Here is a 27925-nt window from a genome sequence, read left to right on the forward strand (position 1 = left end):
GGGAGGGAGGGAGGGAGGGAGGGAGGGAGGGAGGGAGGGAGGGAGGGAGGGAGGGAAGGAAGGAAGGAAGGAAGGAAGGAAGGAAGGAAGGAAGGAAGGAAGGAAGGAAGGAAGGAAGGAAGGAAGGAAGGAAGGAAGGAAGGAAGGAAGGAAGGAAGGAAGGAAGGAAGGAAGGAAGGAAGGAAGGAAGGAAGGAAGGAAGGAAGGAAGGAAGGAAGGAAGGAAGGAAGGAAGGAAGGAAGGAAGGAAGGAAGGAAGGAGACATTATTTTAAAGAAAAGCAATAAATCAAAATGGGATAAGAATCAAACTTGATCTTAGAAGTCTCTTCCAACCTTAATGATTCTATGACCAAACTGTTGCTTCCAGCTAAAAATCTCACCATCAATCCCCATTCCAGTTTGCTTCTTTGTGATCTGTGCCCTGTGTAAAAGCAGTTTATGTGTCAATTTGAAGTTCTCAGATACAGTCTGGGCATCCCAACATGAGACTTGAAGCATGGAGAGAAACTCCAAGAAGAATTGATGGCCTGGAGAGCTCCCTGGGTGGAAGGGATGAGGAGTCTGCCTGCTCAGCTGCTTCCCCTCGGGGGAAAATCACCCTGCTTGGCTTTGCTGGATGCCCTGTGGCTGGGTTGGGGCTACAAAACCGCATCAGATGCCCTGGTGCGAGTCCAGGTGGCCCAGCCATGCTGATTCCAGGCTGCTTGGAGAGGGAGATGCTGCTGCAAGCAGCTCCCCTTCCAGGCACACATGCGGGCGGCTGTTTTTAGAAGCGAGCAGATGATGTGCTAATTAGAAACAGGGCCAGAGCCATCCGGGCTGGTTTCAAGTGTCGCTCCTTTCATCAGGACCCAGACGGGAAAAGGAGCTCCCTGGCTGGGGAACAGAGCGTCTCCCTTTGTTGGGAGGAACAAAAGTCCCACAGAGAGAGCTGGGAAAAGAGCACCAGGGCTGGAGGCAGAGAAAGGCCACAACAGTTCTGCCAGTGCTGTGGGAAGAGGAGGAGAAAGCTGGAGCTGAGACTTTGGGGCTGGTGGAGTGACCCCATTGTGAGTGAGAGTATCAGGGTGCACTCTTGGTCCTTGGCATGAGGGCAGGAAAACACCTGCCTTGGGAGCAGAGGGTTGGGTGCTTTTGGTTCACAGGAGGAGGTTTAGTGGTGGCCATGGCAGTGCTGGACTCGATGGTCTTTGAGAGCTTTTCCAGCCTCAATGATTTTGTGATTCTGTGGTCCTTAGGGCCCATCACAACTCACATCAGTATTTAAGTCAGTGAATGGTACCGGGTCAGGTGTGAATGTGAGGTGTGTCCTGGCTGTTATTCCAACCTCAGGAAGGAAAAGGCTTCTCATGACTCTTTCACATCTTGGTTTTCACTGTTGAGTTTGATTCAGTCCTCCTGAATTGCTAATCCTACTCAAAGGCAGGCATAGAATTAAGCAGGGGAAGGAGGGGGTCCAGACTTACCCTAAATCTTAAGCCTGGATTCTGTAGCGCTCCAGAATCACCTGTACTTTTCTTTATGTGCTCTGTGGATGAACTCCAAGTTTCCTTTCAAGTCCATTTTCCTGGTCTGCTCCTAAAGATGAAATTGTTCCATGCAGGAACAGCCCATCTGGGGATTCCCTGCATGTCACAAATGGAGGAGAAAAGATTTGCTTCAGTTCCTACAATTTTTCGTTTTCTGTCAGCACAGGGAACTGAGAAACTCTCTGTGGGTTTTGTCTACAGCCTTTTGAAGCCAGTGGGAAACTCCTGTTACTTTGGGAGGCTCCAGGCAATGTGCAGAGTAATTTTCTTGCAGCAACATTGGGTGAGTTTTACTCCAATCCCAAAAATTCTCTCCTCATTCTGCAAAGGCAGCATCTACCTGTCACTCCTTCTTTTTTTTCCATGGTGCCTTTTGCTCTCTCATTTATATTATCCCATGAAAGTCTCTCAAACCACAGGGGAGATTCCAAACACACAATTTGAAGCCTTGTGGTCGATAAGAAATTTATTGGCACACCACACTGAGGCAAGAATGAAATTCCACTCTTGCACCCAGGTTTTCTTGGTGAAGGGTTTGGCAGCTGGATGGTGATTCCCACTGGCAGCTCTGGAAAAAAGGATGGGAACAGAAAGTCACCAGAGATTGAAGTGGGTTGTGCCCCTCTGTAGTGCAAATTCACACCGAGGGTCTTGATTTAGCATGTTTTGATTAAAAAGGCAGTCCTATATCCATGATTTTCATGTCAGGGTCATGGTGGGATTCTTGGGGGTGTCCTTGCAGGGCAGGACTCGATGATCCTGGTGGGTCCCTTCCAAGTCAGGATGGATGGGCTCAGGGAGATGAATGAGGAGCAGGAAAAGCAGCTTTACAGCCCAGACCACCAAGCCAGCACCTTCCACAAATCCTCAGTTCACTTTGCCCTGAACTCTGGAGTGGCTTGAACTCCATCTGCCCCCCTTCAGAGCAGTCATTTGCTCTGTTCCCATCCTCTCCCAGCGAGCTGCACAAACCCTCTTCCTTCCCTGCTTTAAATAAGTCCCTGTTGCTCTCTGGGCTAATAACTTTCCCCTCATTTTTGCAGCTGTGAGGTTGCTTGATGGAGAGGATAATAAGTATGTCTGAGCTTTCAACTAAAAACCCAAACCAACTGAAAAACAACCCAACCAAAAACGAAAACACCCAAAGGAGATAAAAAAGAAATCTTCATTGGAAAGAAGTGAACTAAAGTTTCCCATGCAGAGCAGCAAAGCAGCTCTGCAGCCTTCTCCCTGCCACTATAATCAGAAAAGCATTTCTTTTTTCTTGTACCAGCGTGCATATCAGCACTTAAAAAGGGAAAATAAATTACGAGGAGTGGAGCTGGAGGCAGGAATCATCTTCTAGGAAAGAGGAATGAAGCCTGCAGCTCCATTTAGTTAATATGTTTTCACGAGGCGGGGGTGCTTGAGCGTTTTATATGAGCTCCTAAGCCGGCTGCCACCGCTAGCAGGGAGTTTCTAGAGGTGGTACCACGGAGAGTAAGTCACTTGGAGAGCAGGTGTTATTTCTAAAACAAAGATTATGGTTTATGGCATTGCAATTACAGACTTCTTTCCAGCACTGTTATTGCTACTGCTGTTGGCTTCTGCATTCAGGCAATGTTTGGGTTTCATTTCAAAGGAGAAATTGATGATGCAGTTATTATCCCTTTGATGAAATCCCAGTCTCGTAGAAAGGATGCATAAAGTTCTGCTCCCTGAATACGTCTGGCAGTCAAACAACGGGAGTAAAGCTGCTTGTGGTTCCTCTTTCTACTTAGCACTTCGCCTAAAAACTTTCCCTCCACCCTTCCAGCTATCTATGGGGAGCCCAGCCTGATTTCTTTATGTTTCTGGCACTTCATCAAACCCCCAGTTTCTGAATCCTTCCAATCAGGCTTGGCCTCTGGAGCTCCTTTTCTGACATGGACTTAGTTTTGGGCATTGCCTTCTACTGTTCCTCTTTTCCTCCCCTTCCTGGGTGCTGAGCAAAGAGCAGTTCTCAGGCTTTCCAAATTTAATGAGGTTTTACCCAGCCCTCAGCGCATTGTTATTTATAGAGGTTTCCAGGAGGAGAGCTCATAACTGGTGTTCACCAGAGCAGATGTTCTTTAGAGAGGGTTGTTGTCTGCAGGCAGTACCTAAAATATCTGTTACTTCAAGGGAAATTTGAGGGCAGATGTTGGGTTTGTTTTTTTTATGGACTCAGTGCTGTCACCTCCACTTTTATCAAAGTAACTCCTTGCCTGCTGGTCAGCTTCCAGTCTGGAGAGTGGGAGGAAAATGCAGGCAGAATTTGGTGTTTCCAAACTGCAGTTATTTGGAGGAAATGGACTTGATTTTGAGATTTCAGCCCACATCCAAACAATTTTATCCCACTGGGATTTGGCAATGCACTGCCTGGAGGGAAAAGGAGTGAAAGGACAGGATAGATCCTGGCAGTGTTTCTTGCTGAGAGCAGGAAAGAGCATTTATTTGTGTCCTCAACTATTTTCTTGAAAAATCAAGCTACTAAAAGGGGAGCTTAAAGCGTGTTGTCAATACCAAGGGAAGGCTGTGCAGACAGTGCAGGAGCCCTCAAATCCCCACAGCTTCCAGGAGTTTTAGTCTTCTCTTGTTTGATAGAGACCTGAAGGTGCCTGGGAAATCACAAGCAAAGCCTGGTTCCTAATGGTCGATGATATCGGAAACACGGTTCCAGTTGAGCAGCACCGAACATTCCACATCTGATATTGGAACTTCCTGGTGCATCCAACCAGAAAAGTAGAAACTAGATTGAAATAAAGATGCTACTGCCCCTGCCAGGCTCAGGGAGTGGGGTTTTGCTGTGTTCTGCACAGGGACACCCAGCCTATCTCAAATGCATCTGGACTCTGCTGCTGTTGTTACTTCACTGGAGCATGTCCGGCCAGAGATGAAATAGCTGGATACTGGTGAATGCACCATGCTGGCTTCTGACTCCTGGCTTTGAGTCTTAAGCAGGTCAAAAGGAAAGAAAAGTCCTTTTTTGTGTGTGTTTTCTTATCCCAAGGGTGGAGTTTGTCCACATCATGTAACCAGGCTGATGATTTGACCTCGGTGGATTCAAGAGTCCAAGAGGAAGCCAAGGCTGTCCATGCATGTGAACACAGAATCAGGCTCTGGATCCTTCCTCTAGGATTTTATAAGAGCTAGCCAAGCATTATCTGCCTAAAGTAGCTTTATTCCTTATTTTATTATTATTGTTTTCAGCACAAAGCCAGCTTTTGGACTGAGCAGGTTTTATTTCCAGAAGAATGTGGACTATGCGGAGATTTCTGGTTTTTCTATCAAAAGAAAAAAACCCCCAAAAAACCAATGAAATAAAGAAGGAGGAGAAGAATACTGGAAAAGAAAACATACCAGCTGGGACTGATGATTTCTGTGGTTTGGTTGCTTGTCTTCCTTTGCTCCAGCAACAACAGCCCAAATTTGCCAGAGAATCACAATTTTCCTCATCTGAGAGAGAATTTGCCAATTTTCCCCATTTGTCAGAGAATGACATGATGCCATGTTTCCTACCACTCACTGTGCTCTATAATGAGCCGTGGTGTTCATCTGGAGACCTCAGGCTGCACAGGGGCATGGAATGTGAGGATAAACTTAAATTGCAGCTTTGAATGAGCCACATGGATTATAGAGAAGCATTTTTTGGGAGTGACTTCTCTGGACACATCCAGTATCTTTTGCATAGCTGAAATCTGTTCTTGCTGTGTGTTTCTCAGCAGATTTTTTTGCCTCCCTCTGCTTTCTGTAAACTCCTTGGAAAAGTTCCTGTGCCTTGGAGGGCATCTCATGAAGCCTAGGTTGTGTCCAAAAGCCTTGTGATGTCTCCATAGGGTGCAGTCATCCCATACCTTTGTATGGGGAGAGCTGGGAATTTCTGAACAGAAGCATCTCATCCCATCCCAAAGAGCTCAGGTGGATGGTGCCCATTTCTCTGTTGGCTGAGGGAGAAGAGTGACCAGCTCAGGATGAAGTAAAGCACAGTGGAGCTTGAGTTTAGGGTTTCTAGACAAAGCTATGAGGTCTGAGGGGGTCACAGAGGGCTTTGGGACCAGCCCAAAAATATTGACTTCAACACACACTTGCTCCTAAGAAAACCCCAGCAGGAGCAGAGAATTAACTGGCCCCACACTTCCCTCCTGACGGGGCCAGGAGATTTGGAGGTGTTCCAGGCCGAGCTGGACTGGGCTCAGAGCAACCTGGTCTGGTGGAAGATGGTCTTCCATGGCAGGGAGGTTAGAATTTGATGATCTTAAGGCCTTTTCCAACCCGAGCCATTCTGTGATTCTGTGGCCGTTTCCACCAACCCACCTGGTGCACAACTCCACTTTCATTTCTGATGTCCCCAAGCTGAGCTTCTCTCCAAAATTTCAGAACCCCTGAGACCTCCACAGGCTTCACATGCAAAAACAAAGCAGTTTAAATGCTGGGTTGAGACTTCTTTTCTCTGCAGCCCTTCTGCCAACCTATGAAGCTTTATATCCTCTGTGCCCCGCTGACCTGGCCTCAGCACCTTTGCTGCAGAAAGAATCCCAAATATTGATCAGGGGCATGGTGGGGACACTTCCCTGCCTGTCCCTTCCTGTCCCTTCCTTTACTCAACACATCCACACGCACACATTGACATGCAGGGTTTCCATTCCTGGTCTTAACCCAGGCATTTACAATTCCTCTCGCGCTCCTCGCGCTTTCTTCTTAAAGAAGGCAAATAAAAGTGTGAATAATCAATTTCCTAACTGGAATTAAAAACGGCTCCAGTTAAAATAAGGGAAAGCGTGAACCAGCATGTAAAGTAGGATGGAGGGGTTATCTGAGCCCCGATTAGTATCCTGCTCATGTAGGAGAACAATTAACGTGTGCATAAGAACGATTAAGCAGAAGGTAAATTACACGGAACGCACCCATTCACGAAACAGGAGGGCTCGTGGTCAGGGCTGGTGTGAGGGTTTTTATGGCTCAGTTGAAACAAGTGCCAGAAAAAAATGTTGTTTCTCAGCTTGCTCAGGGCCAGAGACCAAAATAGGGTGATAAAGATCCAGTCTCATCTTGGGCTTTTATCAGAAGTTGGGCTGTTCTGTCTGGATAAAGACAGAATTGGGATGGTTTTAACGGGCTCTTTAAAGGGAGATTTTAAGTTCTCTTGCTTGTGGAGCATGATGTCAGTGCTAGAGCAGGAGCTGGGAATGGGGATTTGTGTGTGACTCACCAGTGAATGTTTCGTGGGGCAAATCTTTGCCTTTGATTGTCTCCTGGGTAGAGCAATGAGGGTGATGGCTCCTTGTCAGTTTGGGATGCTCTTTGAAACATTCCTGTGAAAAACTACCAGGCCAATATGAAATGTGGGCCTGCCAGCCTGGAACCTGAGGGTTGCAGGAGGCTGGATGTCCCCAAACCCTGCACACAGCTCCTCAGGGATGGCAGAAGGGGTGACAAGAGCTGCAGCCTGCAAAGTGCCCAATTTAAGGAAGGATAAGTCCAACCACGGAAGAGAAAACGATGCGACAGGAGGCGTTTGGTTGTTCCTCCATGTGGAAGATTTCCAAGATCTCTCTAGTGAGAGCAGGTAATGGATTTTGAAGGTGATCTCAAATATAAGAACAACTCTGCTCATTAAAGTCTCCACAACCACTACAGCAAATCACAGCAGACGCCTTCCAGGAGTTTTGACAACAGACATCAACCATCAACAAGGATAAAATAAGGACAAGTCAAAGGCTAGTATTGATTCTAGGAGCCTTTGAATTAAATCCTCGTTGGCCCACTCAGCATGTGGAGCTCAGACTAGTTTCAAAATGCCTGTTCTTTGTGGCTGTAAGGCTCAGTGATATATATCCATTTAAAAAAAAAAAAAAAAGGAGTTGAAAAAAGTGGAAAAAAAATAGATTGGCTCTTGCTGTAATCAATAAACAGAAAAAGGGCAATAGAAACAAAGTGGTAATGGGAGAAGTGTGTGTAGGGGAGCCACTCTACTGGTATTTGTAACAAAAGAGGGAGATAAATGAAGAATAAAGATGAGATAGTTTTCAGTAAAAAGAATATTAAGAAGCAATAAAAAGCAAAAGCTTAATTTTTAAGTGGAAAAGTTCTCCTAATGAGGGCTTTGTGTGCAGTTAAAATATTATCTCCACGCTGTCAGACAAAGGTAAAAATGTACTTTGGTGCAATTTAAAGAAAATTCACAATTTAAAAAAGTCTCCCCAGTCTTCCACATTTTTTTTCTTGTTTGGAATTAAAATTTTCCTCACGAGTCTGGAAAACTCTCTCAATAGTACAGCTCAGATCTGTTAGAATAAGACCCTGAAACGACTGAAATCAGTCAGGCTCATCTTATCATCCCGGCAGAAGAAAGTGCCCAAAGTAACTCAATCCCAGTGCTGCAGAGAGGGTGAATTCAGATGCCAAACCTGCAATTTCACAGCCTGCTTGTTTACAACTTTCTCATCATTTATGGCTCATTAGGATGGGATTCAGAGGCTGCCTTGTCCAGGTGATGTCCTCATCCTCAGCTTTGACTGGTGTTAAATGTCCAGGGATGTTCCTGGCTGCTGGAAGGGAAATCTGCCCTTTCCTTCTTCCCAGGGATCTGCAGCTCCTTTTCTTTGCTGCACTTGAGGTCTGTGTGCAGCCTCTGCTCATCCTCTCTCGTGGGGGGTTGTTATATGATTGGTGTCATGTGGAAGGCTTTTATAATAATTTAATAGGGGGTCAAGAGGCAATGAGGAAGGCTGTGGACCATCAAACTCACAGGCCTGACGTAGTGACCTCTGTAATCAAACTCAACCATTTCTCTTCTGGGAATCCCAGGGGAAGAGGAGGAAGAAATGAAGGAGAAAAAAATTAGAAGAAAAATAGAAACCAGAAAGAGCTCTTTCAAAATTCATGAAAGAGGAAAGTGAGGTTTTGTTGACATTCATGTTTGATGAAGAGCAAGCACGCAGGCAGGATGAGTTCCCCCGTAAGCAAACACTGCTCTAGGCCGTGTCCCGCTTTTCCTGCTCCAATCAAGTGATCTAATTAGCTCCCGGAGACTTCAAAGCGTGGGGGGCAACAGCAGGGGGATGGAGGGGAGGGCTCCCTGTTTACCAGGTGGGGTGAAATCTTAGATGGCAGGGGAAGAATGATCTTGGGGTGGCACTTTGTGGGTGGGAGAGGAGGGGGTAATGTAAGGTCTGCACCACCTGAGCACAGTCAGAGAGCAGAAAGGAGCTGATTTCTTCCCTCGCTATTCCCCATGAAGAATGAAAGGGAAGGAGATGTTGAATCGAGTCCATTGAATCAGATTAAGGGAGATTAGCTCTTATGCTGTTGCTGGACTGGGAGATCAGTTGACCAGTTTTTACTAATTTTCCCTCTTGGGGTTCAGCGTTATCTGAGATTGATCAAAACCCTCAGAGCATTTTATCTGGAAGGCAATGCCTTCCTGGGCCTCAGATCTAAGCCCTGCATTCTGAGTCTTGATGAGCTGCATCCTGCTCAACGCCCCTTGGGTTACAAAGCCTGTGTTCACTTGACACGGCTTGAAAGGTGCTCATTCAAAAAGATTTTCGTCCTTCCAGATGTATTTTGAAACAACTCTGAATGAGTTGTTTCAGCAGTTGATGGGGAATGCTGCAGGCTTGGGGTACCCCATTGTGTCTATTCATGTAGGAAATGGAAAAAGGGATTTTGAGGCTGTCTTTGTCTGATGCCATTATTTTCTTAATTTTTTTTTTTTTTTTTTAACAATCAGGGGAATAGGAAACAGTTATCTTTAATCATTTTTGCTTAGCTGTTGACATATGAACGTCCTTCCAGAGCATAACAGAGTGTGAATTTAAAGGCAGTGAGTTTTTCCAGAAGACAAGTCCTCAGGGAGGCAATGTTTCCACTGTTTTAATATAAGTGGATGAGCCCTTGGTTAATGCTCTGGGCTGCAATTTAGGAGTTCAAGGTGCAATTCCCAGCTCTGATGTAAAATATCTGCAGCTTTTGATGAGTCCCCAAAGCTCCCATCTGTTGCTGACCAGGACCATTTACAGAAGCACAACATGGGTATAAACCACACAGACCAGAGGATTTCTGGTTTGCAGCAATTCTTGCAGCTCTTCAAGGATGGGATTTCACTCTTGAGGCCGTTGTTCCCTAGCTGTGACATGAGATCTGTCCTGCCCTCTTTGCACCTTTGCCCACTCGGTACCTTCAGAACACTGAGCTAGAAATGGCAGCTGCAGTTTCACAGAATCACGGAATATCCTGAGCTGGAAGGGACCCACAGGGATCATCCAGTCCAACTCCTGGCCCTGCACAGACACCCCAACAGTCCCACCCTCTGCATCCCTGGGAGTATTGTCCAAACACTCCTAGGGCTCTGGCAGCCTTGGGAATGTGACCATTCCCTAGGGAGCCTGGGCAGTGCCTCACCACCCTCTGGATGAAGAAACTTTTCCTGATATCCAACCTAAACCTTCCTGACACAGCTCCAGCCATTCCCTCATCTCCCATCCTTGGTCACAGAGAGCAGAGCTTGGAGCTGCCCCTCCACTGTCCTCCAGGAGAAACCTGCAGCCCTTGACGAGCCTCCCTTCAGTCTCCTCCAGGCTGAAAGAGCCAAGTTGCCTCTTAAAGCTGTGGTTCTGCTTTTGGGAACTATTTTAGGCTGTTTTTTCTGCACCATTGGGGTTGCAGTTGCATGGAGGAACACTGTGATGGAGGTGGTGGTTTTCTCCAGGACAGGAGGGAAGCTCAGGAAAATCAGCTGGAAATAGGGAGCTTCCAAACTAGGCTGGCTTCTGAGGGAAGCACTGAGGACAGCACACCTTGGATTTCCAGTGGAGACCTGCTCCCTCCACAAGCTCCTCCACAAGTCCATATCTTATTGCAAAGTAACACTGGAAGCAGGAAAACAGGACTTTCTGAGTGCTCTGCCACAGATCCTGGCATTTAAAGCTTCTCTGCCTGATGGAATCACAGAACGGTTGGGCTGGAAGGGAGCTCTGGAGTCCATACAGTCCAACCCTGCTGCCAAAGCAGGATCACCTGGCACACATTGCAGAGTCACATCCAGGCAGGTTCTGATTATCTTCAGAGAAGGAAGCTCCACCACCTCCCTGGGCATCCTGTCCCAGTGTCCTGAAGTTCCCTAGCTCCACATGCAGGACGGTGTCTTGCTGGCTTCATAGAGGAGGCTGAAGTTCCCTCAGGTTGTCAGAAGCTTTGTGGTTGGAACAGATGGATTTGCCACCTTTCCTTGCTTTGTGCCCATATTCACCAACCTGCTCCCAGTTATTGCACTTTGAATATCCCCACTGTGCAGTCCTGGCTTTGAGAGGGCTCCTTTTCCCCCATGTCCTGGTCTGGAGGGACCTGTTTTGACCTTGACTGGGATGACCAGTCAGTGCAGATCAACCAAGTCCTGCCAGTTAATCCTGGGCATCTCTGACTGTGAGATCCTTTATTTGGAAAGCTGCAGGCAGGGTCAGAAATTCCTAAATTGATGCTCAGCAGGTGAGCACAGATCCATTATGTCTTGTCTAGCTGCCCCCTACGTTCTCCCTTCTGCAGCAACAACCTGGCTGTGCCTCCTGCGTGGAGGAATATCAGAGGGCAGAAAATGTTGCAAATAAAACCAGAAGTTGGCTGGACTCAGCTTTACAAACAGAACAAAGAATTTCCTTCAGTGCTGCATCAGCTCTGGAAGTTCCTCTTAATGAGCTGCTCTTAGGAACACGCAATTTAATGGAACAAACCAAAGAAACCAAAAAAGCAAAATGTCCTTATGCTCTCGGGAGGGGCTGTGGCAGAGGATGTCTCTCTATGCTGAAATCTATCCCAATTCAGGAACATTTCTTAAAGATCTGGTGAGTGATGCTGTGTGACAGAGGATCATCCTTGGAACTATAAATGAAATCCACTTATGGAATCATATGTGACAACAAAAATTAATTCATCAGGACCAGTGATCCTAGTGAATGTGATATCCCTATCCTAATGAAAACCTAAATGAGTTCTGTGGGGTATAGAGCAGGAGAGGTTCACAAAAGCACACACCCTTGAAAACAAAAATAATTTCAAAATCAATAATTTGTAAAAATCTTGAAACTTTTTTTTATTAACTTTCATTTCTTTGTTGCTTCCAGCAAGGTAAAGTGAGTGTTGATTGTGCTCCCCCCAGCTGCATGCATGTCTCTGATTTGGGCTGGCTGGATCATTAATTGACTATAGTAAGGTTTTTTCAGATCTTGGAAAAGGGACAGAAAGAAAAAAAAAAAAAAAAGGGGAAGAGTTTTTTATTGCTGTTTATATTCCCCATCGGGGCTTGACAATCCAGCCTGTCTGTTCCAGAGGGCTCGGACCACCTGAGTCTAAGTTTAGATCATATCCTGCTACATTAAACTCCACACATAATACGTTGGCCACATGGGAAAATTTAAGGAAAATGAGATTTTATTAAAACCAGGAGACCGCCTGACTGCAGAGGGATATAATAACAGTGTTATGAGGTTCTTATCTCACATGAAAGTTTCACATTTCCCTGGCTTCCTTTCCTTTATGCTACTGTGGCCTCCCCCTCCCCCAATTCCATATGGGTGTCTCATTATTTAATGCAACAGCTGAAAAGCCAATTAATAACCATATCACCCCAAATGTTTGTTTGTTTAAGGAAAACCCCATGGAGGTTCTAAATTAGCACAATGGCATCAAAGATTCCCATCGGTATCCCAAGCACTGGTGGGTCACACAATCCTCCTTCCCAGTGGGAAGCAGATGGAAAGGGGAGAGCAAAGTTGGTTTGTGTGTCAAGGAGAACATCTTGGGTGCGGTGCCTGAATTCCTTCTGCTTTCACATCCTGGAGATGTTGTTCAGTGAGGTTTTGCCAGGTTCTGGAGGACATCACGGTCCAGCAGGCATGACGGGGTTTGTTCTGAAAGCACCTCAGCTCTCTTGCTGAGGTCTGAGCAAGTCTCCTTGTACAAGTCTGCTGGAGCTGAAGGTGGCATCCCCTTCCTTGGGGCAGCTTTGGAGTTCCACTCTTTGATGTCTCCATGCAGTTCATGTTCACACCTGGTGTCCTGTTCTGCCCTGGCCACGCTGCCTGTGCCCATCCCGAGACATTTCTGGGATGTCAAAAAACCTCTGACGGCCTCGGCTGTTCTCAGAACTTGGCTCTGGTTAGACTCCAGCAGGTTTTCTGTAGCTGATGATGTGGTGGAATTATCAGAAAGGGGGACAAATCTGGACTGGCACTGACTGTTGAAAGTGGCAGATGGGAGTGAAAAAACTCCATAATTCATCTTCCCTGGTGAACTTCCTTCATGAAGCCTGAGGATTCTTCTGGTTTTCTTGATTTTTTTCCCCCTTACTTTTATAACCTTCTCACAGATAATCGCAGAAGTCACCAAAATTCACTTAAAACCATGTTCTTGATCACCCCAGTCTTCAGAGGCTCACCTCAGCCTTTCCCAGGGAACATCCCTGCAGCACTTCCCACAGGTGCTCTGATCCACACATCACTTTGCCTCCAGTTTGCTGCTTTAATTATCCTCCTGAGATCCGTTTGGTGGCTGGGAGCTGTGGGAAGGCTCTCCAGAGACAGCGGCAGGGAAACCTCTGGCATTCCCAGACAGTATTCCAGATAGGTGAAGTCTGAGGAGGTTTTTCTAATGTAGTTCTTTATTTCTTCTCTTGGGGAAGGGTTTTGTAGCACGGCTGGATTACATCTGTGCTCCTTCTCAGGCCATTCCCAGGGCTTTGTCGGGAACAGATTAGATATTAGATTAGGCATTCTGGAGAAATTGTATGAGAACTAAATGCTTTTGATGAGTTTTATGTTCAAAGCAATGCATTCAGGGCAGGGAACGAGCGCTGGCTGCACACTTTGCACAGTTATTACTTTTTATCAGTTCGAGTCACTTATCGCTTAAACGATTTCTTTTATCCTTTCTGGGTTACTCCACTCCTGGCATTTTGCATGGCCCGGTGGGATCGTGTTCCAGGGACAGAAAGGCAACTTCTATGGCTTCTCCAGTCTCACCTTGAAGTTGGGGAGACTTTTTCTGGGTAGCCCATCTGGGGAGTCCTGGGCTGCCTTCTCTGGGGATTGGTTGTTTACAGAGCAAGTAAGGTATTTAATTATGTTACTTGCACCCTGGTGGTTTGCTGGGAATTGTAATCAAAGAGGAGGCTTAGTGAAAAGCTTAATACAGCCTGTGCAAGTGATTTTTGCCTGAGGGGATGAGGAGAGTTGAAAGGAGCAGCAGTGGTCAGAAAAACAAACATACAACTCAAACTAATGAGACAATTGCCTCTTCCTATGCCAGAGCTCCTGTGGAGACCTTGCTGCGCCCTCGCAAGGTCCACGAGACCTTCTCAGGGTGTAAGGTCATTTTCTTTCCCTTCCTAATGAACTTCCAGAGAGGAAAAGGTGGGGAGAATGTATCCCTGTGCTTCTGAGGGATCTGTGCTATTCTGAGCACATCTCCTGCATCAGTCTCCTGTTATCTCCTGGCCCTTCCTCACCCTGGGATGAGCTGGATGAACTCCTGGTGTTAGAGGTGGATGCTGTGTTCCAGTGTGTTTTCCTGTGGGTCTTCCTCAAAATGGGACCACCTGAGGGCAGGTTGGAGGAGCCTGGGTTGCTCAGAGATGACCAGGGATGGAGACATCAGACCATTGATGGAAGAAGGGATTAATCCACTCCCTGTGCCTGCATTGAGTGGGATGAGAAATCAGAGGGCAAAACTGTGGCAAAAGCGCTCTTCAAGCAGTGGGGAAAACCCCTGGGGTGTCAGGAGAGTGGAAAGGCTCCCGGCGGGCCCTGGTGCGTCCCACGCAGTGGGAGCTGGGCTGGCTTTGGCCACCAGCAGCGGGAGCAGCTGCGGGTGTCAGAGGGCTTCTGGCAGAGCTGGGCTCCCCGATGTGGCTCCTCTTTGTTCCACGTGTTTCGGAGCAGAAATATGCAGGGAACCCAAATGCTAATGGATTCCTCCCGCAATTCCAAACAACGGCCAAACAATTCCCAGCCCACACACGGACGGATGGCCCGGCGCCTCTCAGAAGGGAGAATCGTGCCCTGTAATCGCTCGTGGTAATCACTCCAGCCCTTCCAGTTCCAACCCTGACAAGCACCCAGGCTCCACTGACACAGGGGTGGCCATGGCAAGCTGTGGGGCTGCTGTGACCAGGGTGGGGCAGGTTTTGAGTGGGATAATCACCCAGAGTAAAAACCTGATGGCATCCCGTTATTTTTTTATGTGGAACTGGTGGCTGCTATTTCAGAACTTGGATGCCTGTGAAGAGAAATGTCCCTGAAGCTTGTGGTTCTTCTGCTGAGAGTTGATGGATCAGGAAGGGTTTGTGTCCCTGGATAGGTAGCATGAAGGATTGGGAAATGTCTTCTTCACTCTCTGTCCACTCTGTGGATTGCAAATGCAGTGGTCATTGGTGGAAGAAGTGCATATTTGGGGAAATACAGGCACTTGTTCTGCCATCATGAAGTTTGACTTTACATTTATGGGATTTTTTTTCCCTGAAACTGGAATCCCAAATTCAGGAAAGCATTAACCCACATTCCCAGGCAGGTACTTGTAAGAAGCTCCTTCCCTTTGGATTTTAGCATTTAATTTGCTACTTGGACAAGAGGTGGGCACACTGATGGATCATCTATCCCTGGAACTGGGACTGCTGGTTGGCTGTGAGACACCAGACCCAAAACTTGGGAGAGGAACACCTGGAAAGAGGAGGGAGGAGAAATGGCAGCATCCATGGGAGGATGGGGTTGGGATGAAGGATCACCCTCATCCTCATGTGTGTCTCATCAATGACCCTTGTCCCAGCAATGGCAGATGAACTGCAGTGCTACAGGGAGCAAAGAGAGGGCTTTTGAAGGCAGAAATCTTCCCTGTTTTCTTTTATTTTTCTTTTTAAGGTTAGGGCTGAACACTTCAAAAATTCCCACTCTAAATCAGTTTGCACATTTGTTTCTAAGGTTTTAATAAAGGCGTCATCACTCCTCATTTGTAAATAGTGATGTGTGTGTGACCCTGGTCCAGTGAGGGGTGTCCCTGATCATGGCAAAAGGGTTGGAACTAAATGATATTTGGGGTTCCTTCCAATCCACAGTGTTCTATGTGGTTCTGTGTGGACAGTGGTGCTGTGACCTGGAAGTGTCCAAGGCAGGGTTGGATGGGGCTTGGAGCCACCTGGGATAGTGGAAGGTGCCTCTGTCCATGGCAGGGGGTTGGAATGAGGTGATCTTTAAGGTCCCTTTCAACACAAACCATTCTGGGATTTTGTGACTTGTCCAGCACATGTTTCATCAGAGTTGGGAATGGAACTGGACTCATGCATCCATTTTTCCATACACACCAGGCAGCCTGGGATTCAAGGTTTATTTATATTTATATTTATATTTATATTTATATTTATATTTATATTTATATTTATATTTATATTTATATTTATATTTATATTTATATTTATATTTATATTTATATTTATATTTATATTTATATTTATATTTATATTTATATATATTGGTCTCCCACAGGAACTGCCAGTCTCATGCCAAGAATTGCAGCTCCAGGGCTGCTGAGAGGCAGTGTCCCTGTCCCCTCTGAGGCAGATAAAGTTTGCACTGGTGGCCACAACAGCCTGGCTGCGAGGGGATGGGGGCAGGGAGCGGAGTCAGCCCAGTAATTTGGTGTTATTGGAAATATTGCCTTTGCAGCCCAGCATTTGGTTTTCATTTGGTGCCTTGCTCAGCTCATTTCTGCTGGCGCTTCACTTCTGATCCAATTGAGTTATCGATGCAGGCAGGCAGAAGGAGGCAAACAAGATTGGTGTCACTTTTTTTTTTTGTGGCTTTATTTTATTTTTTTTTTGTTTCCCTACCTCCCTCTTGCTTCTTTGCTTTCAAAGATCAAAAGAGGACAAAATAAAACTTGCTATATAATGAAACACAGGCAGAGGGAAAAATGGCAGCACACAAAATTGTTTTCAGTCTTCCTTTAAGGTTGCTGTTGGTATCTTTGATTTAGGCACCAAGGCTTTAATCAGAGTGTTGGAGACAACACAAAAATTATTCATCTAACCAAGCTCCCCTCTCCCTCTTTCTCTCTGTTTTTCTGTCTCTCTTTTTTTTTTTTTTTTATTAATGTGGGTTTAAAAAGATTCTCAAACTACAGTGCTGGCTCAATTTTGTTTTCCCAACTAATAACCCAAAGCAGGATCAGCTATTTTGCAGCTGACAGATCTGTCTCTAAACTAGATTGTCTTTCTTGCTGAGCTCATCCATCATGTATGAAGTTAAGAAAAAAAAAAAACAAAACAAAAAAACACAGAAAGAAAGAATAAAAAAGAAAATAGTTCTTTTCCACGGGCTCATCCTTCCCTACAGCAGCAATGACATGAGCTCATCCATGCTTTGATCCCACTCCCAGCCTGGGATAACCAGGACACCACTGCGATGGCAGAGGTTTTTTGGGGTGGTTTTCCTGCTGCCAGGGCAGAGTGGGGGCTCAGTGGGGCAGTCTGTTCATGGTATATTTCCTAAGGCATCTCCATGGGACAACCAGTGCTGCTTGTGCCTCTGAGGGAGAACTGGAACATCCTTGGGCAGGTCTGTTGTCACTCTGCCCCTTTTGTGGCACTTGGGCCTTGTTGTGGAGAGGCCAAAAAATGTTGGTGGTGAGCCCTGATGCACTCAAACTGCACCATGGGCATGTGCTGGAGATGAACATGGAAATTCAGCTTAATACTCCTTGTCCTGGATATCCTGTGGACTTCCAGCAGATAGTGGTGTAAGGACTTCCTGAGGTGAAGGTTATATCCTGAGCAGTGCTTAATAGCTCTTAATTGACTCATCCTCCTTCAGTCATCTGAGTTTTAATTTATTTTTTCTTCAGTTCATTCATATTTTGTTGGCCTGCCTGACATCCTGCCCAGACCAGTTCTGTAATTTAATTACACACTGGATGAAAAAGTGCTTCCCTTCTTTTGTTTTCAACCTGCTGCCTGCTGCAGCCTCTGCCAGATCCCTTTGCTCCTCTGTGCTAGAAAAGGAAAATATGTTTGCTCTTCTCTGTCTCTGATCTGTGATTTCATAGACACCTCATCACTTCTCTCTTCTCCAGGATAAAAGCTACTGGTCCAATATCTCCTTTTCTGAAGCTGTCTTGTACTTCTGCTTATTTTATGCCCTTCTTCTGCATAAATATAACAAAATAAATATGAGGCATAAATATAAAAGCACCTGTTTGTGTCAGGCCTTCTCTCATGCTGGGTGTAGCGGATCAATTCTGCATGGTAGCAACCTGGAGCAATCTGAGACATGTTTTCCCCTCTGAGGGACAGGAATTATCCACAGGGAGAGGAGGAGAAGGAAGGGGAGAAAATTAACAAAGAGGTTTTTGAGGAATCGTATCGAATATCCAGGCAGCAGGGGCTGTTAGAGGGGAGAACATCCTTCCTTGTGGGCTGGGGAGAGTCTGGTCACAGTCTTTAACCCAAAGTTATCAGATCCCTGTGGTGTTTGCTGTGCTTGGTTTCTCCTTTTCTCTAAAACCACCTTGTTCCTTGGTTCATTTCTTAGTTAATTCTTTTTTTTTTTCCCCTCATAATCTCTGCCTCTCACCTTCCAGGATAAGATCCAACCATTTTTGGGAGGTCAGTGAGAAATTCCAGAAGGGAGAGGAAACCCTCACAGTTTGGTGGTAGAAGTGCACCATGAGGGGAAACCAGGACATGGTGTCTCTAACTGCAGGCCTCCAAAGGGAATATATTTGTTAAACATTATAATTACCCTTCAGTGCTGAACTCCATAGCAGTTGAATCCACGGCAATGCACATTATCATTTCTGAAATGATGCTTTCATTTAGATAAGGCATGCAATTATACATCTTGATTAGGTCACTGTTCCCAGGAGCTCCAGCTTATTTATGATGAGTTGCTCCCTTTTGTAAATCATGTGGTGAGGCTGTGGATAAAGACATATTCCTTCCCTCTGCTCCCTTACCCCTTCCTTACCTTCCACAGACCCTTTTGCACTTCTTCTTCTTCCCTCACTGCACAATTTTGTGTGGCAAAGCCCAAAAACCCAGCAATCAGAGAGAGAAAAAATGTCGTGTGCATAGTGGGGATGTTGTCACGAGAAGGCAGATCTGGGGTTTTGCTCATCCCCTGATTTCTTTGTGAGACCTGCTGGCTTTCCTAGTGGTGGTGTTGAGGCTGGGATCCCCATCCCTGCATTTCAGACCTCTAAAATTGTCATTATTTTTGCACAGGAGTCAGCTCAGTGATCAATGGCACCTCCTGAGGGTGCCTTGCCTTAAGCTGTGACCTGGGGACGTGGTTTCCATCCAAGCCCACAAGCTGTGTGTTCCCCAGAGCTCAAATAACTGCACTGGCAACAGACCCCCACACAGGACTCCCCTTCCCTCCTCACTCCACAGTTTCACTGAGCCACTGCTGAAAACTCCCCCAGTTTCCCTAAGACAAGTGGAAGTGAGGTCTGTTCCTCTCGATTAACAGGGTCACAGGGGAAGTGTTGATCGAGGCAGGGAAAGTGGGATGGGGAAGCTCCCTGGGAAAAAAAGTGATGTGGAAAGAACCAGCAGGAAAATTATATTCTTGAACAGCTTCTGGAGCACTTCTAAAGAGCACCTCCCTGCTGGAAACTGGAATGGTGTTTCGTGTCTCAAGGCTGTTGTAGTAAATCCAGGATCAGGGAGAGAATGTTGAGGAAGCACAGTCAGGATGCAGCCAGTCTGCTTCTATCATTTTGTATAAATAAGGATTTTATCATGGAATCATTTAGTCTGGGGAAGAGCTTTGAGGCCAACCATTCCCCCAGCACTGCCAAACCCAGCATAGAACAATGTCCCCAAGTGCCACATCCACATGGCTTTTGACAGGTTTTCAGGGATGGTGATTCCACCACTGCCCTGGGCAGCTTGTTCTGAAGTCTGACCACTCCTTCAGTGAAGGAATTTTCCCAGTCTCCACCCTGAGGCTCCCCTGGCCCAGCCTGAGGCTGTTCCCTCTCCTCCTGTCCCTGTTCCTGGGAGCAGAGCCCGACCCCCTTGGCTGTCCTCTCCTGGCAGGGAGTTGTGCAGAGCCAGAAATTCCCCCTGATCCCCCTTTTCTCCAGGCTGAGCCCCTTTCCCAGCTCCCTCAGCCTCTCCTGGTGCTCCAGACCCTTCCCAGCTCCATTCCCTGGACACTCCCCAGCCCCTCAAGGTCCTTCCCGAGCTGAAGAGCTTAGAAGTGACCCCAAGATTCCTGGTGTTCCCTCAGCAGCACCAGCCCAGGGGACAGTCCCTTCCCTAATCCTGCTGGCCACCCCATTCCTGCTAAAATCCTGGTGCCATCGGCCTCCTGCCCACCTGGGCACACCTGGGGATGTCCAGCTGCTCTCACCAGCACTCCCAGGGCCTTTCCCAGCTTTCCAGCCCCTCTGCCCAGCCTGGAGCATTCCATGGGCTTGGTGTGACCAAGGACACAACACCTGGCCTTGGTGAACCTCATCCCAATTGTTCCCAGCCCATGGATCCAGCCTGGATCCCCCTGCAGAGCCTTCCCACCCAACCTGGTGTCCTCCACAAACTGCTGAGGGTGCCACCAGTCTCCTCATCCAGATAATTGATAAAGATATTAAGGTATTAAAGAGAACTCTTATCCTAAATATTTCAATTTGGATCATTTCCAGGCCCCAAACAGAAGCAATCCAGAGTGTATCTGGGTATAGGAATGAGAACTGGGGCAAATTCACCGGGCTCGGGATGGAGCGGGAGCTGGGCAGTCCTGAGAGGCAGGACAGTGCCAAGGATAATCCTACATGGTCAGGAGAGGGATGGGCTGTTATTGATAGGATTTTAAACAGCTCTCAGTTGCCTTAACTGTTTCCATCTGCCACCTTCCAAAGCTGCCTTGGGGCCAAAGTGGAAGTCCTATGAAAGACCCATCCCAGATGACCTGGAGGCTCTTCCCTAACTCTGGCTCCTCTGCATCCACAGTTCTTAAAAGAATACAGCACATCTTAAGCAGATTAATGTAATCTTGATCTTCCTCTCTTGCAGATCTCTGATCTTTTCTCCCCCTCTGTGCATCCCAGCAGCTTGTAATCACCTTTTGGGGTATTAAAGAGGCGTTTTCACTTGGTGCACTTGGGCAACCCCACTCTCCCCTCCCAATTTTTAGAAGCAGAAGCAGGGAGAGGAGAGGTGCTGTCAAATGGGACAGTGCTTCCCATTTGCAAATATTTATTTGCAATAATTATCCTTTTTTTTTGAGATTAAAGGAGCTATTCACATGTGAAAAGCAAACTGCCTTATCACTCTTTTTAAATAATATGTTTAGAAAGTTTGACCGAGCATGAAAGTTCATCCTTCAATATTGCTACTTGTAATCCAACAAGAAATATTTACTGTGCTATAATTGGCATCATTAAGCTTAGGTGAAGTTATTAATACTAATTAATACTAATTAAACTGCTATAAACCTAGTTTGCAGTTACATAAACACATCATCTCCTGAACCGCCTGACTACATGTTTTGGCATTGGAGGGGGGTGGATAAAAGCAAATTCAAATGCAAATGATATGAACATACTTTAATCAGAGGATCAGAGAAATCAGACACAGGGAAGGCTTATTAAGGTCTGCTTGGCTCTCCAGAGGCAGGGCCGAGATTGTCTCCCCACGGAGACTCCCAGGAGCTTTGGGCAGTCTAACTCTAAATGCCCCAAGCAATGGGACTTCTCCTGTGTCTCAGGAGGGAGCTGCCAGCAGACTGACAGAAATGGGACTCGATTTTCAGCCTCTGTTTTCCTGCTGAGGCAGAATTCAGCTGCAAAACAGAGAAAATCCGTTCTCGGCTCTTGAGGAAGGGCTTGAGATCGTATCCAAGGGCAGAGGAGAAGAGAAAGGCATTTGTAAGGCACCTCTAAAGCTGTCTGTCAGTGCAGCAGAGCTGGAAAATCATCTCCCCATCTTGGTTTGGCTTTCTGGCAGCACTGGACCAGTCCTGGCACTGTTGGCAAGAACTGGCCATAGGCAGCAGCAGAGCACCCAAAAGCTCAAATGTCTGACCCAGTTTCTCTACAGCTGGGAAATGCATCTTCTGTCTAGAATTTCCCTGATTTTGGCTACTTCAGGAATATCATGAGGGCAGCATTTTCCCTCATCTGTTGGTATTTGGGTCCCATCTGGAGCCAGAAAGTGCAGAATCATGTGGAGCATTAAAAACAGGAATGCCCTGAGGGGGCAGCTCCTGCTTGCTTCAAGTTCCTGTTCTCACCTCCTCTTCAATCACCTGTTTCCCACTGGACCAAAAAACTGTGGGGAGAATCTAGGGTAGAGACCAGAGCAGCCCTTTCAGGATGGTGTTTTTCCATGGGAGCCCATGTCAGAGGCACTTATTTCAGAAACTGCTTTAAAGCATTGCAGATCCATTCCTTGGATGGTCTGTGACTCATCTGCAGAGTTGTACACATCACCAAAAACTCCTAAACCTCCCAAACAAGCTTTTCTCAGTCCAAACTGAAGGGAAAAGATCCCTACAACCACTGAGAAGTAAGTCCCCAAGCAAGGGCACGTTTTCCACGATGTCTGCTCTACAAAATTGCTCTGTTGGTTGCAGGCGAGGTAAATGAACTGCTCAGAGAGACTTTTAGGTCTCAAGTTCACAGTTATGACTCTCAGCCACCAAAACCATCCTTATTCCTGATGTTCAGTAGCAGGTTGGGGTTCCCAGCTGTGTTTCTCCTTCCTCTGGCTCCCTGGGCACTGCCCAGTGGTTATCTGGGATTTTCTAATGGATGCGGTTAAAGCCACGCACAAAGATTGAGATCTTGGTGTAATCAAAGATTTTTGTCCAGCTCCAGCTACTCTCATGTAGCTTTTACTGACCACTGAATCATCCCTGAGTGTCAGGTGTGTCCCACACACTTCAGACCAGGCTGGGTGAGTGTCAGGGAGCCAGGACAAGGAGGATAAAACCGTGTCCATTCAGGCCACTGGGAAGGGATGTGACAGCAAAAGGTTTGTGGCTGCTTGGGGGCCACAGGGTGTTGCTGGGCTGTGTTGCCACCCTGGATCCATCAGCCCCATTTGACTTGAACATCTTGAAGCAATCCCCAGACTGTTAGAAAAGGAATAAGGTTTGTTTCATCAGATGAAAAGTATAATCTTCTTGGGCAGCTCGATGTTTGTGCTAATGGGCTGCAGCTGCAGAGCTGAGACATGTCAGATCTCACCACACACACACCCCATGCGTGGACAAACGCACCCACATCTGGAACATGAAATAACGAAATTTCTCCTAAAATCTACTTTACAAAAATGTTCATTCCCACCTGGGAGCATCCATTGAAATTTCTTTGAGGAGTAGGACCAAACTCATTCCTTTTCTTAATATTCCCCTAATGATGAACATGTTTGTCTAGGGACTATGGACTGAGAAGCTCAGAAGGGCTTTGGTAGCATCTCCCAAAACTTCAGAGGTCATGGGTTGGGAGAGGAAGGACTCTAAAGTTCTCTAGAAATTCCATGGCCTTGGAAGAATGGATCTTGAAGCATCCTATCAGGAAAACCTTAAGTTTGGCTGAACCTGGACTTAAACTGTTTTCTCCTTGCAGGATCTACTTCATGGGAAGCCCAAACCTGACACAGCCAAACGTGGAGTGGTTGGTGTAGAAAAAAATGGGTTGTGCTGTTTAACAAAATTTTCACAAGATGCCACCAGGATGTGGATAAACTCCTAACATCAAGTACCGGTGTACAAAGTGGTATTTTCATGGTGGAAGGTTTTTCTATGTCTCTGAGGCTTCAGAAGGGCTCAGATGTCTTTTGGCAGAGCCAGTTTTGGCCCATTTAGATGTCAAATAAGGGACATGTCTCAAGGTGCAGGGTGAATGATCACTCTGTCCCTGTTGATCCTGTGGTTCTCCACTCAGTTTTTAAGTGAGTTTTATTATCTCTTTCCCAAGTTTCCACGTTTCTTTCTGTATTTCACACGGGGTGGCTGACTCAGGAGCAGACAGAAAATAAAATTTCAGAGAAAACAAAAACTCTCCTTCTTCAGAGGAGAGTGGCCTGGGGACTTCTGAGTGTAAAACCCACCACGTTTCACATGCCAGGAGTGTCAGACCTGTCTGTGCACGTCTCAGGGCTGCTCTCAGTTGTTTTGGGAGAAGGAGGGACGTGCCACAGAGAGCCCCTGACCTCCAAGCTCCTGAGACCCTCCCGTGTCTAATCAGGGGACACATGAAACAAGCCAGGTCGTGGCAGTGACTCCTGACTCACACTCCCAGCACGGGGGGCCAGCAGGGTTATGTTTTCATTGCTGCCTGTGGCTCTGATGCTCTCAGCTCTTTGGAGGTTAAGTCAAGGTCTTGGCTTTGAGATTTTTGTTGTTATAACCTTTCACGGGCAAATACTTCACGTGAAGTCTGGCAGGCAGGCTGTGGCCAGGAAAATGCCATTTCTGCCTGAGCTGCCAGAGAAGCAGAGCTCTGGCCACGGCAGCCAGGCTTTGGCTAACAAACAGTGGGGAGTGCTGTGTTTTGGCATCCAGCTTGCTTATCAAATTGATATAGGAGCCTATAAGCAATTGCATCTGGATTTCAGTGGGTTACCCAGCCTGCTCGGCTGCTTGGGATCCACGCCAAGGGAAAGTAGAGGAGTTGTGAGGAGAATACCCAATTTCCCTCTGCGAGGAGTGATTTTTGTTTAATGCAGCCTCCTCGCCCTTAAATCCAATTAAAGGCCTATATTATGTCAGTGGAAATTTATGCCAATCCTAATATAGTCTAATAAGCCTTAAAATAGCACTTTGCTAGTGAAAAGTCCTGTGGTTTAATTTGATTCTGAGCCTAATATGAGGCTTAATATGAGGGAATTGGCCCCTTTTTCTTTTCTAACAGGGCTCCACATGCCTGCTCCCTTTTTAGGAATGAAAAGGTTCTCTCCAAAGCGGGGACAGGAGACAGCTCACCTCAGCAGGTTGCTTCTTTTCCACTTGCTTCATTTGTTGACTGTGGGAAGTCTCTCTAAAGACATCCCAGGCTGGAATCTGTAATGAAAAGCAGCAAATGTCAGCCTACAAAGGCTCTGTTTTCACCTCCAGCTTCTCTGTGCCTTACTTTTCTTAGGCACTGTGGTCAAAATCATTGCCTTGACCATCACTCAGTCCCAGCTCAGGATCTGACCTTCAGAACAAGCTTTTTGCAGGTGCCTTTCAGTGAAGGCTTCAGAGACACAGCCCTTTCTATCCATTTCCACCCCTAAAACTTTCCCTGGCCCCACCTTCTTTCAGGCTTTCCACTGCCAAATCTCCCTGTGCCCTCCCTCTATGCCAACACTGAAATGTCTGTTATCAGCCCATGGTGCCCTCTTCCCTGGCTTGCCTGGGAGACATTCATTCTTTTCCATACATTTAAGGTATTTCAGAAAACTTCTCTTCAACAGCCTCATTATTGTCCCACAGCTTGTTCTCTGGGATAAACTGCATAAATCCCTGATTCCTTTAGTCTTGTTAGACCACAGCCTCCAGCATTAACACTTCACAGAATCACAGAACCATAGAATACTTCAAGTAGGAAAGGACTGTAAAGATCAAATCCAATTTTCTCCTCCTCACAGAACTACCTGAAACTAAACTAGCATTGTCCAAATGCTCCTCCAAATCTGACAGGTTTGGTGAGAATTCCTTTCCCTGCAGGGTGTTCTCAGGAGATAAAGACTGAAAGGTTTAGGCAGTGGTCATTCTGGGGATGCTCTGAAGGAGCTTGTTTGGGTGGGAATCTGATCTTTTCAGGATGCTGGTTAGAATCAGGGAATCACAGGATGGTTTGGGTTGGAAGGCACCTCCAAGATCATCCAGTGCCACCCCTGCCATGGACAGGGACACCTTCACTGTCCCAGGTCGCTCCAAGCCCTGTCCAACCTTACCTTGGACACTTCCAGGGATCCAGGGGCAGCCAGAGCTTCTCTGGGCACCCTGTGCCAGGGCCTCACCACTCTCCCAGCAGAGAATTTTTTATTTTTTTTTGTACTATTTAATCTATAATTTCTTGAACCTGCTTCTGGCTGCTGAACTCCTTGCTCAGCCCATCTGCTCTGAGGTACCATTTGATTTGGAGGGAGGCCGTCAGCTCCAGCCTCACACCCTGCTCCCCTCCCCTGGCTGTCCTGGGCTGCTGCTCAGCTTTCCTGCACACACTTACCCAGCTGCTGCTCTGCAGTCCACACATGACTGAATTTCGGGGGTGGGCGGGGTGATTTTGATATAGCACTTACTAAAATGCGTGGAGATAAAAGCCTCGGCAGAAACATAAAAGGCCCTTTGTACTCGCAAGTTGTTACTGTTATTTTTCGATTAAGAACAATAGTAAACAGAGGCCCTCAAAGCTGCTTTCAGGAAAAGAAAATAAAGGGGGGGAAAAAAGGAATGATTTGACCTTAAAATAAGAGAAAACACTTTTTTTTTGGAGCACCTGGTAGATTTAGGTGCCTAAGCCCCTTTGAGTCACGCAGCCTGACACCCCAGCTGGCATAGCTCCGCTCTCCTGCCTGAACCAAAGGCCACAAACCCTCCCCATCGGGTCCAATTCATCTCTGGGTTACTCCCTTGGCATCAAGCAGATTTATGCTGGTAGGAAGTTTGGCCCAGAGCCCTGATGAGCGGTGCCATGGCTCGGCAGTCCCAGGTGGCAGTTTTGTGTCTCCGGGACCTCTTATTTCTCCTCTCCTTTGTATGGAAGGCGACTTCACGCTGCCACTTCTTTATCCCCATCACTGCCCAGCCCAGCCCTGTCCCCCATCTACCTAGGGGCAGGCTGGTGGGTTAAGGGAGCTTTGTTAATGCCCTAATCCTCACGTGTGCTCAGCCTGACAAAGCAGCCACTCCGCGGCCCCGGCCGCGCTCGCGGATCCGTAATGTCCCGTGTCCAATCGATTGCCGCGCTCGCTCCGGCTGCCGGCTCTCGGCAGCTTCTCCAGCGAGGGCCAGATTGCTCTGGCAAGCTCATCCATCCTTCAGGGATGGGGGCAGAAGGCAGAAGGGTGGGGGATGGATGCCTGGGATTGGGTATTTGGGATTGAGGGGGGAGGGAGAGCTGGCAGGCAGTGAGGAAGGGAAAGGTTGGAGAAGTGCAGGAGCTGGTGATGGGCACAGAGTTGTCTTCTTCATCCCAAAGCCTTCCCTGCTGGTGGTGACCCCGAGCCAGATCTCATGGAGTATGAGTTCTGAATTGCACCATTCCTCATGGCTACTGAATGCTCAGCTGACCCATCCTCCTCATCCATGTCCCTGAATTCACTCTGACCCCCCCAAAACTCTTGTGCATCCTCAGAGACCAAGGACACGGAAAAATGAAATTAATCTGCCAAGGTTTGTACTTCCCATCCCTGCCCTGAAGTTTGCAGTTTCAATTCCTTGCCTAATCCTTCTCATAGCTCAGGACAGGCAAGTTTCCAAAATGTCTTGGGCCTAAAAATGTCTTTATATGCGAGATGGAGAAGTGGAAGTTCTCTGATCCAGGGGACAGGGTCTGCATTATGAAGTGTCATATTTATTTCTAATCCTAGAAGCATTTAAATGCTAGATATAAAAATGTGTTTTTTTTTTTTTTTTTTATGCATAGTGAAGCTGTCCAGGATTCTTTTTAAGGTTTTTATGGCTCCTTCTATGCTCTGCACATTTAAGCCCAGAGTGACTCAGTCATCCAGTTTCATAGAGGACAAGAATCCTTGTCCCAGTAAATTGCTTTACAAACTTCTTGAAAGGTTCTAAAGTTTCTTAAATGTCTCTGGCTTATTGAGGCAAGATAGAAGAATGGGAGAAGCAAGGGGGAAATGGATTTATTTCCAAAGGCTGTGTACTGAGAGCTTCAGTGTCAGGAAATTGCACTCTCGTCCTTGTTGTTAAAGCTTTGTGCATCACAACTCCAGTTGGTGTGTCCTGCGCCACTTTCAGTGCTGCTCTGCCCAGGACTGGGCTTTGGGGTGCTCTTTCATGGGGAAAGGTGACATGATTTGGGAAATTTCCATTCCTTGCCTCTCCCCAGCCCTGATGCTGGGTATTTCCTCTCTCCCTTATTTACCTGTGTTCCCCCACGGCTCATGAATCAGCCCAGCAGCAAAGACTGACCTTCCTGTGGCTCCAAGAGAGCTGGGGAGGGACCTTGGACAAGGGTCTGGAAAGGCAGGACAAGAGGGAATTGCTTCAGACTGGCAGAAGGCAGGGCTAGATTGGATGTTAAGAGCCGATATTCTGGTTGATAGGAAGGAAGATGTTCAAAGCCATGGTTGCCTCCATGAACCTTTCATTGAGTGATAAAGCAGCACTGAAAGACAGTGGCCACCTGCACTGCAGCCCCTCAGGTTCTGAAATCATGACTCAGGCATTGGGAACCA

The 27925-nt window shown here is 46.9% G+C and overlaps 1 protein-coding gene and 1 long non-coding RNA gene across 2 annotated transcripts in view; both read left to right on the plus strand.

The window, feature by feature from the left end:
• PLXNA4 (plexin A4) overlaps positions 1-27925 on the plus strand; it is a 390481-nt gene that overhangs the window by 109747 nt on the left and 252809 nt on the right. The window lies entirely within an intron of this gene.
• On the plus strand, positions 796-6441 carry LOC147653380 (uncharacterized). The gene is made up of 3 exons (XR_015286042.1): positions 796-1050; positions 1732-1813; positions 2574-6441. It is a non-coding gene; the product is annotated as an uncharacterized LOC147653380 (long non-coding RNA).

Source organism: Cyanistes caeruleus, chromosome 4 (genome assembly GCF_971803275.1).
Source record: "Cyanistes caeruleus chromosome 4, bCyaCae1.hap1.1, whole genome shotgun sequence".
Classification (NCBI taxonomy): Eukaryota; Metazoa; Chordata; class Aves; order Passeriformes; family Paridae; genus Cyanistes; species Cyanistes caeruleus.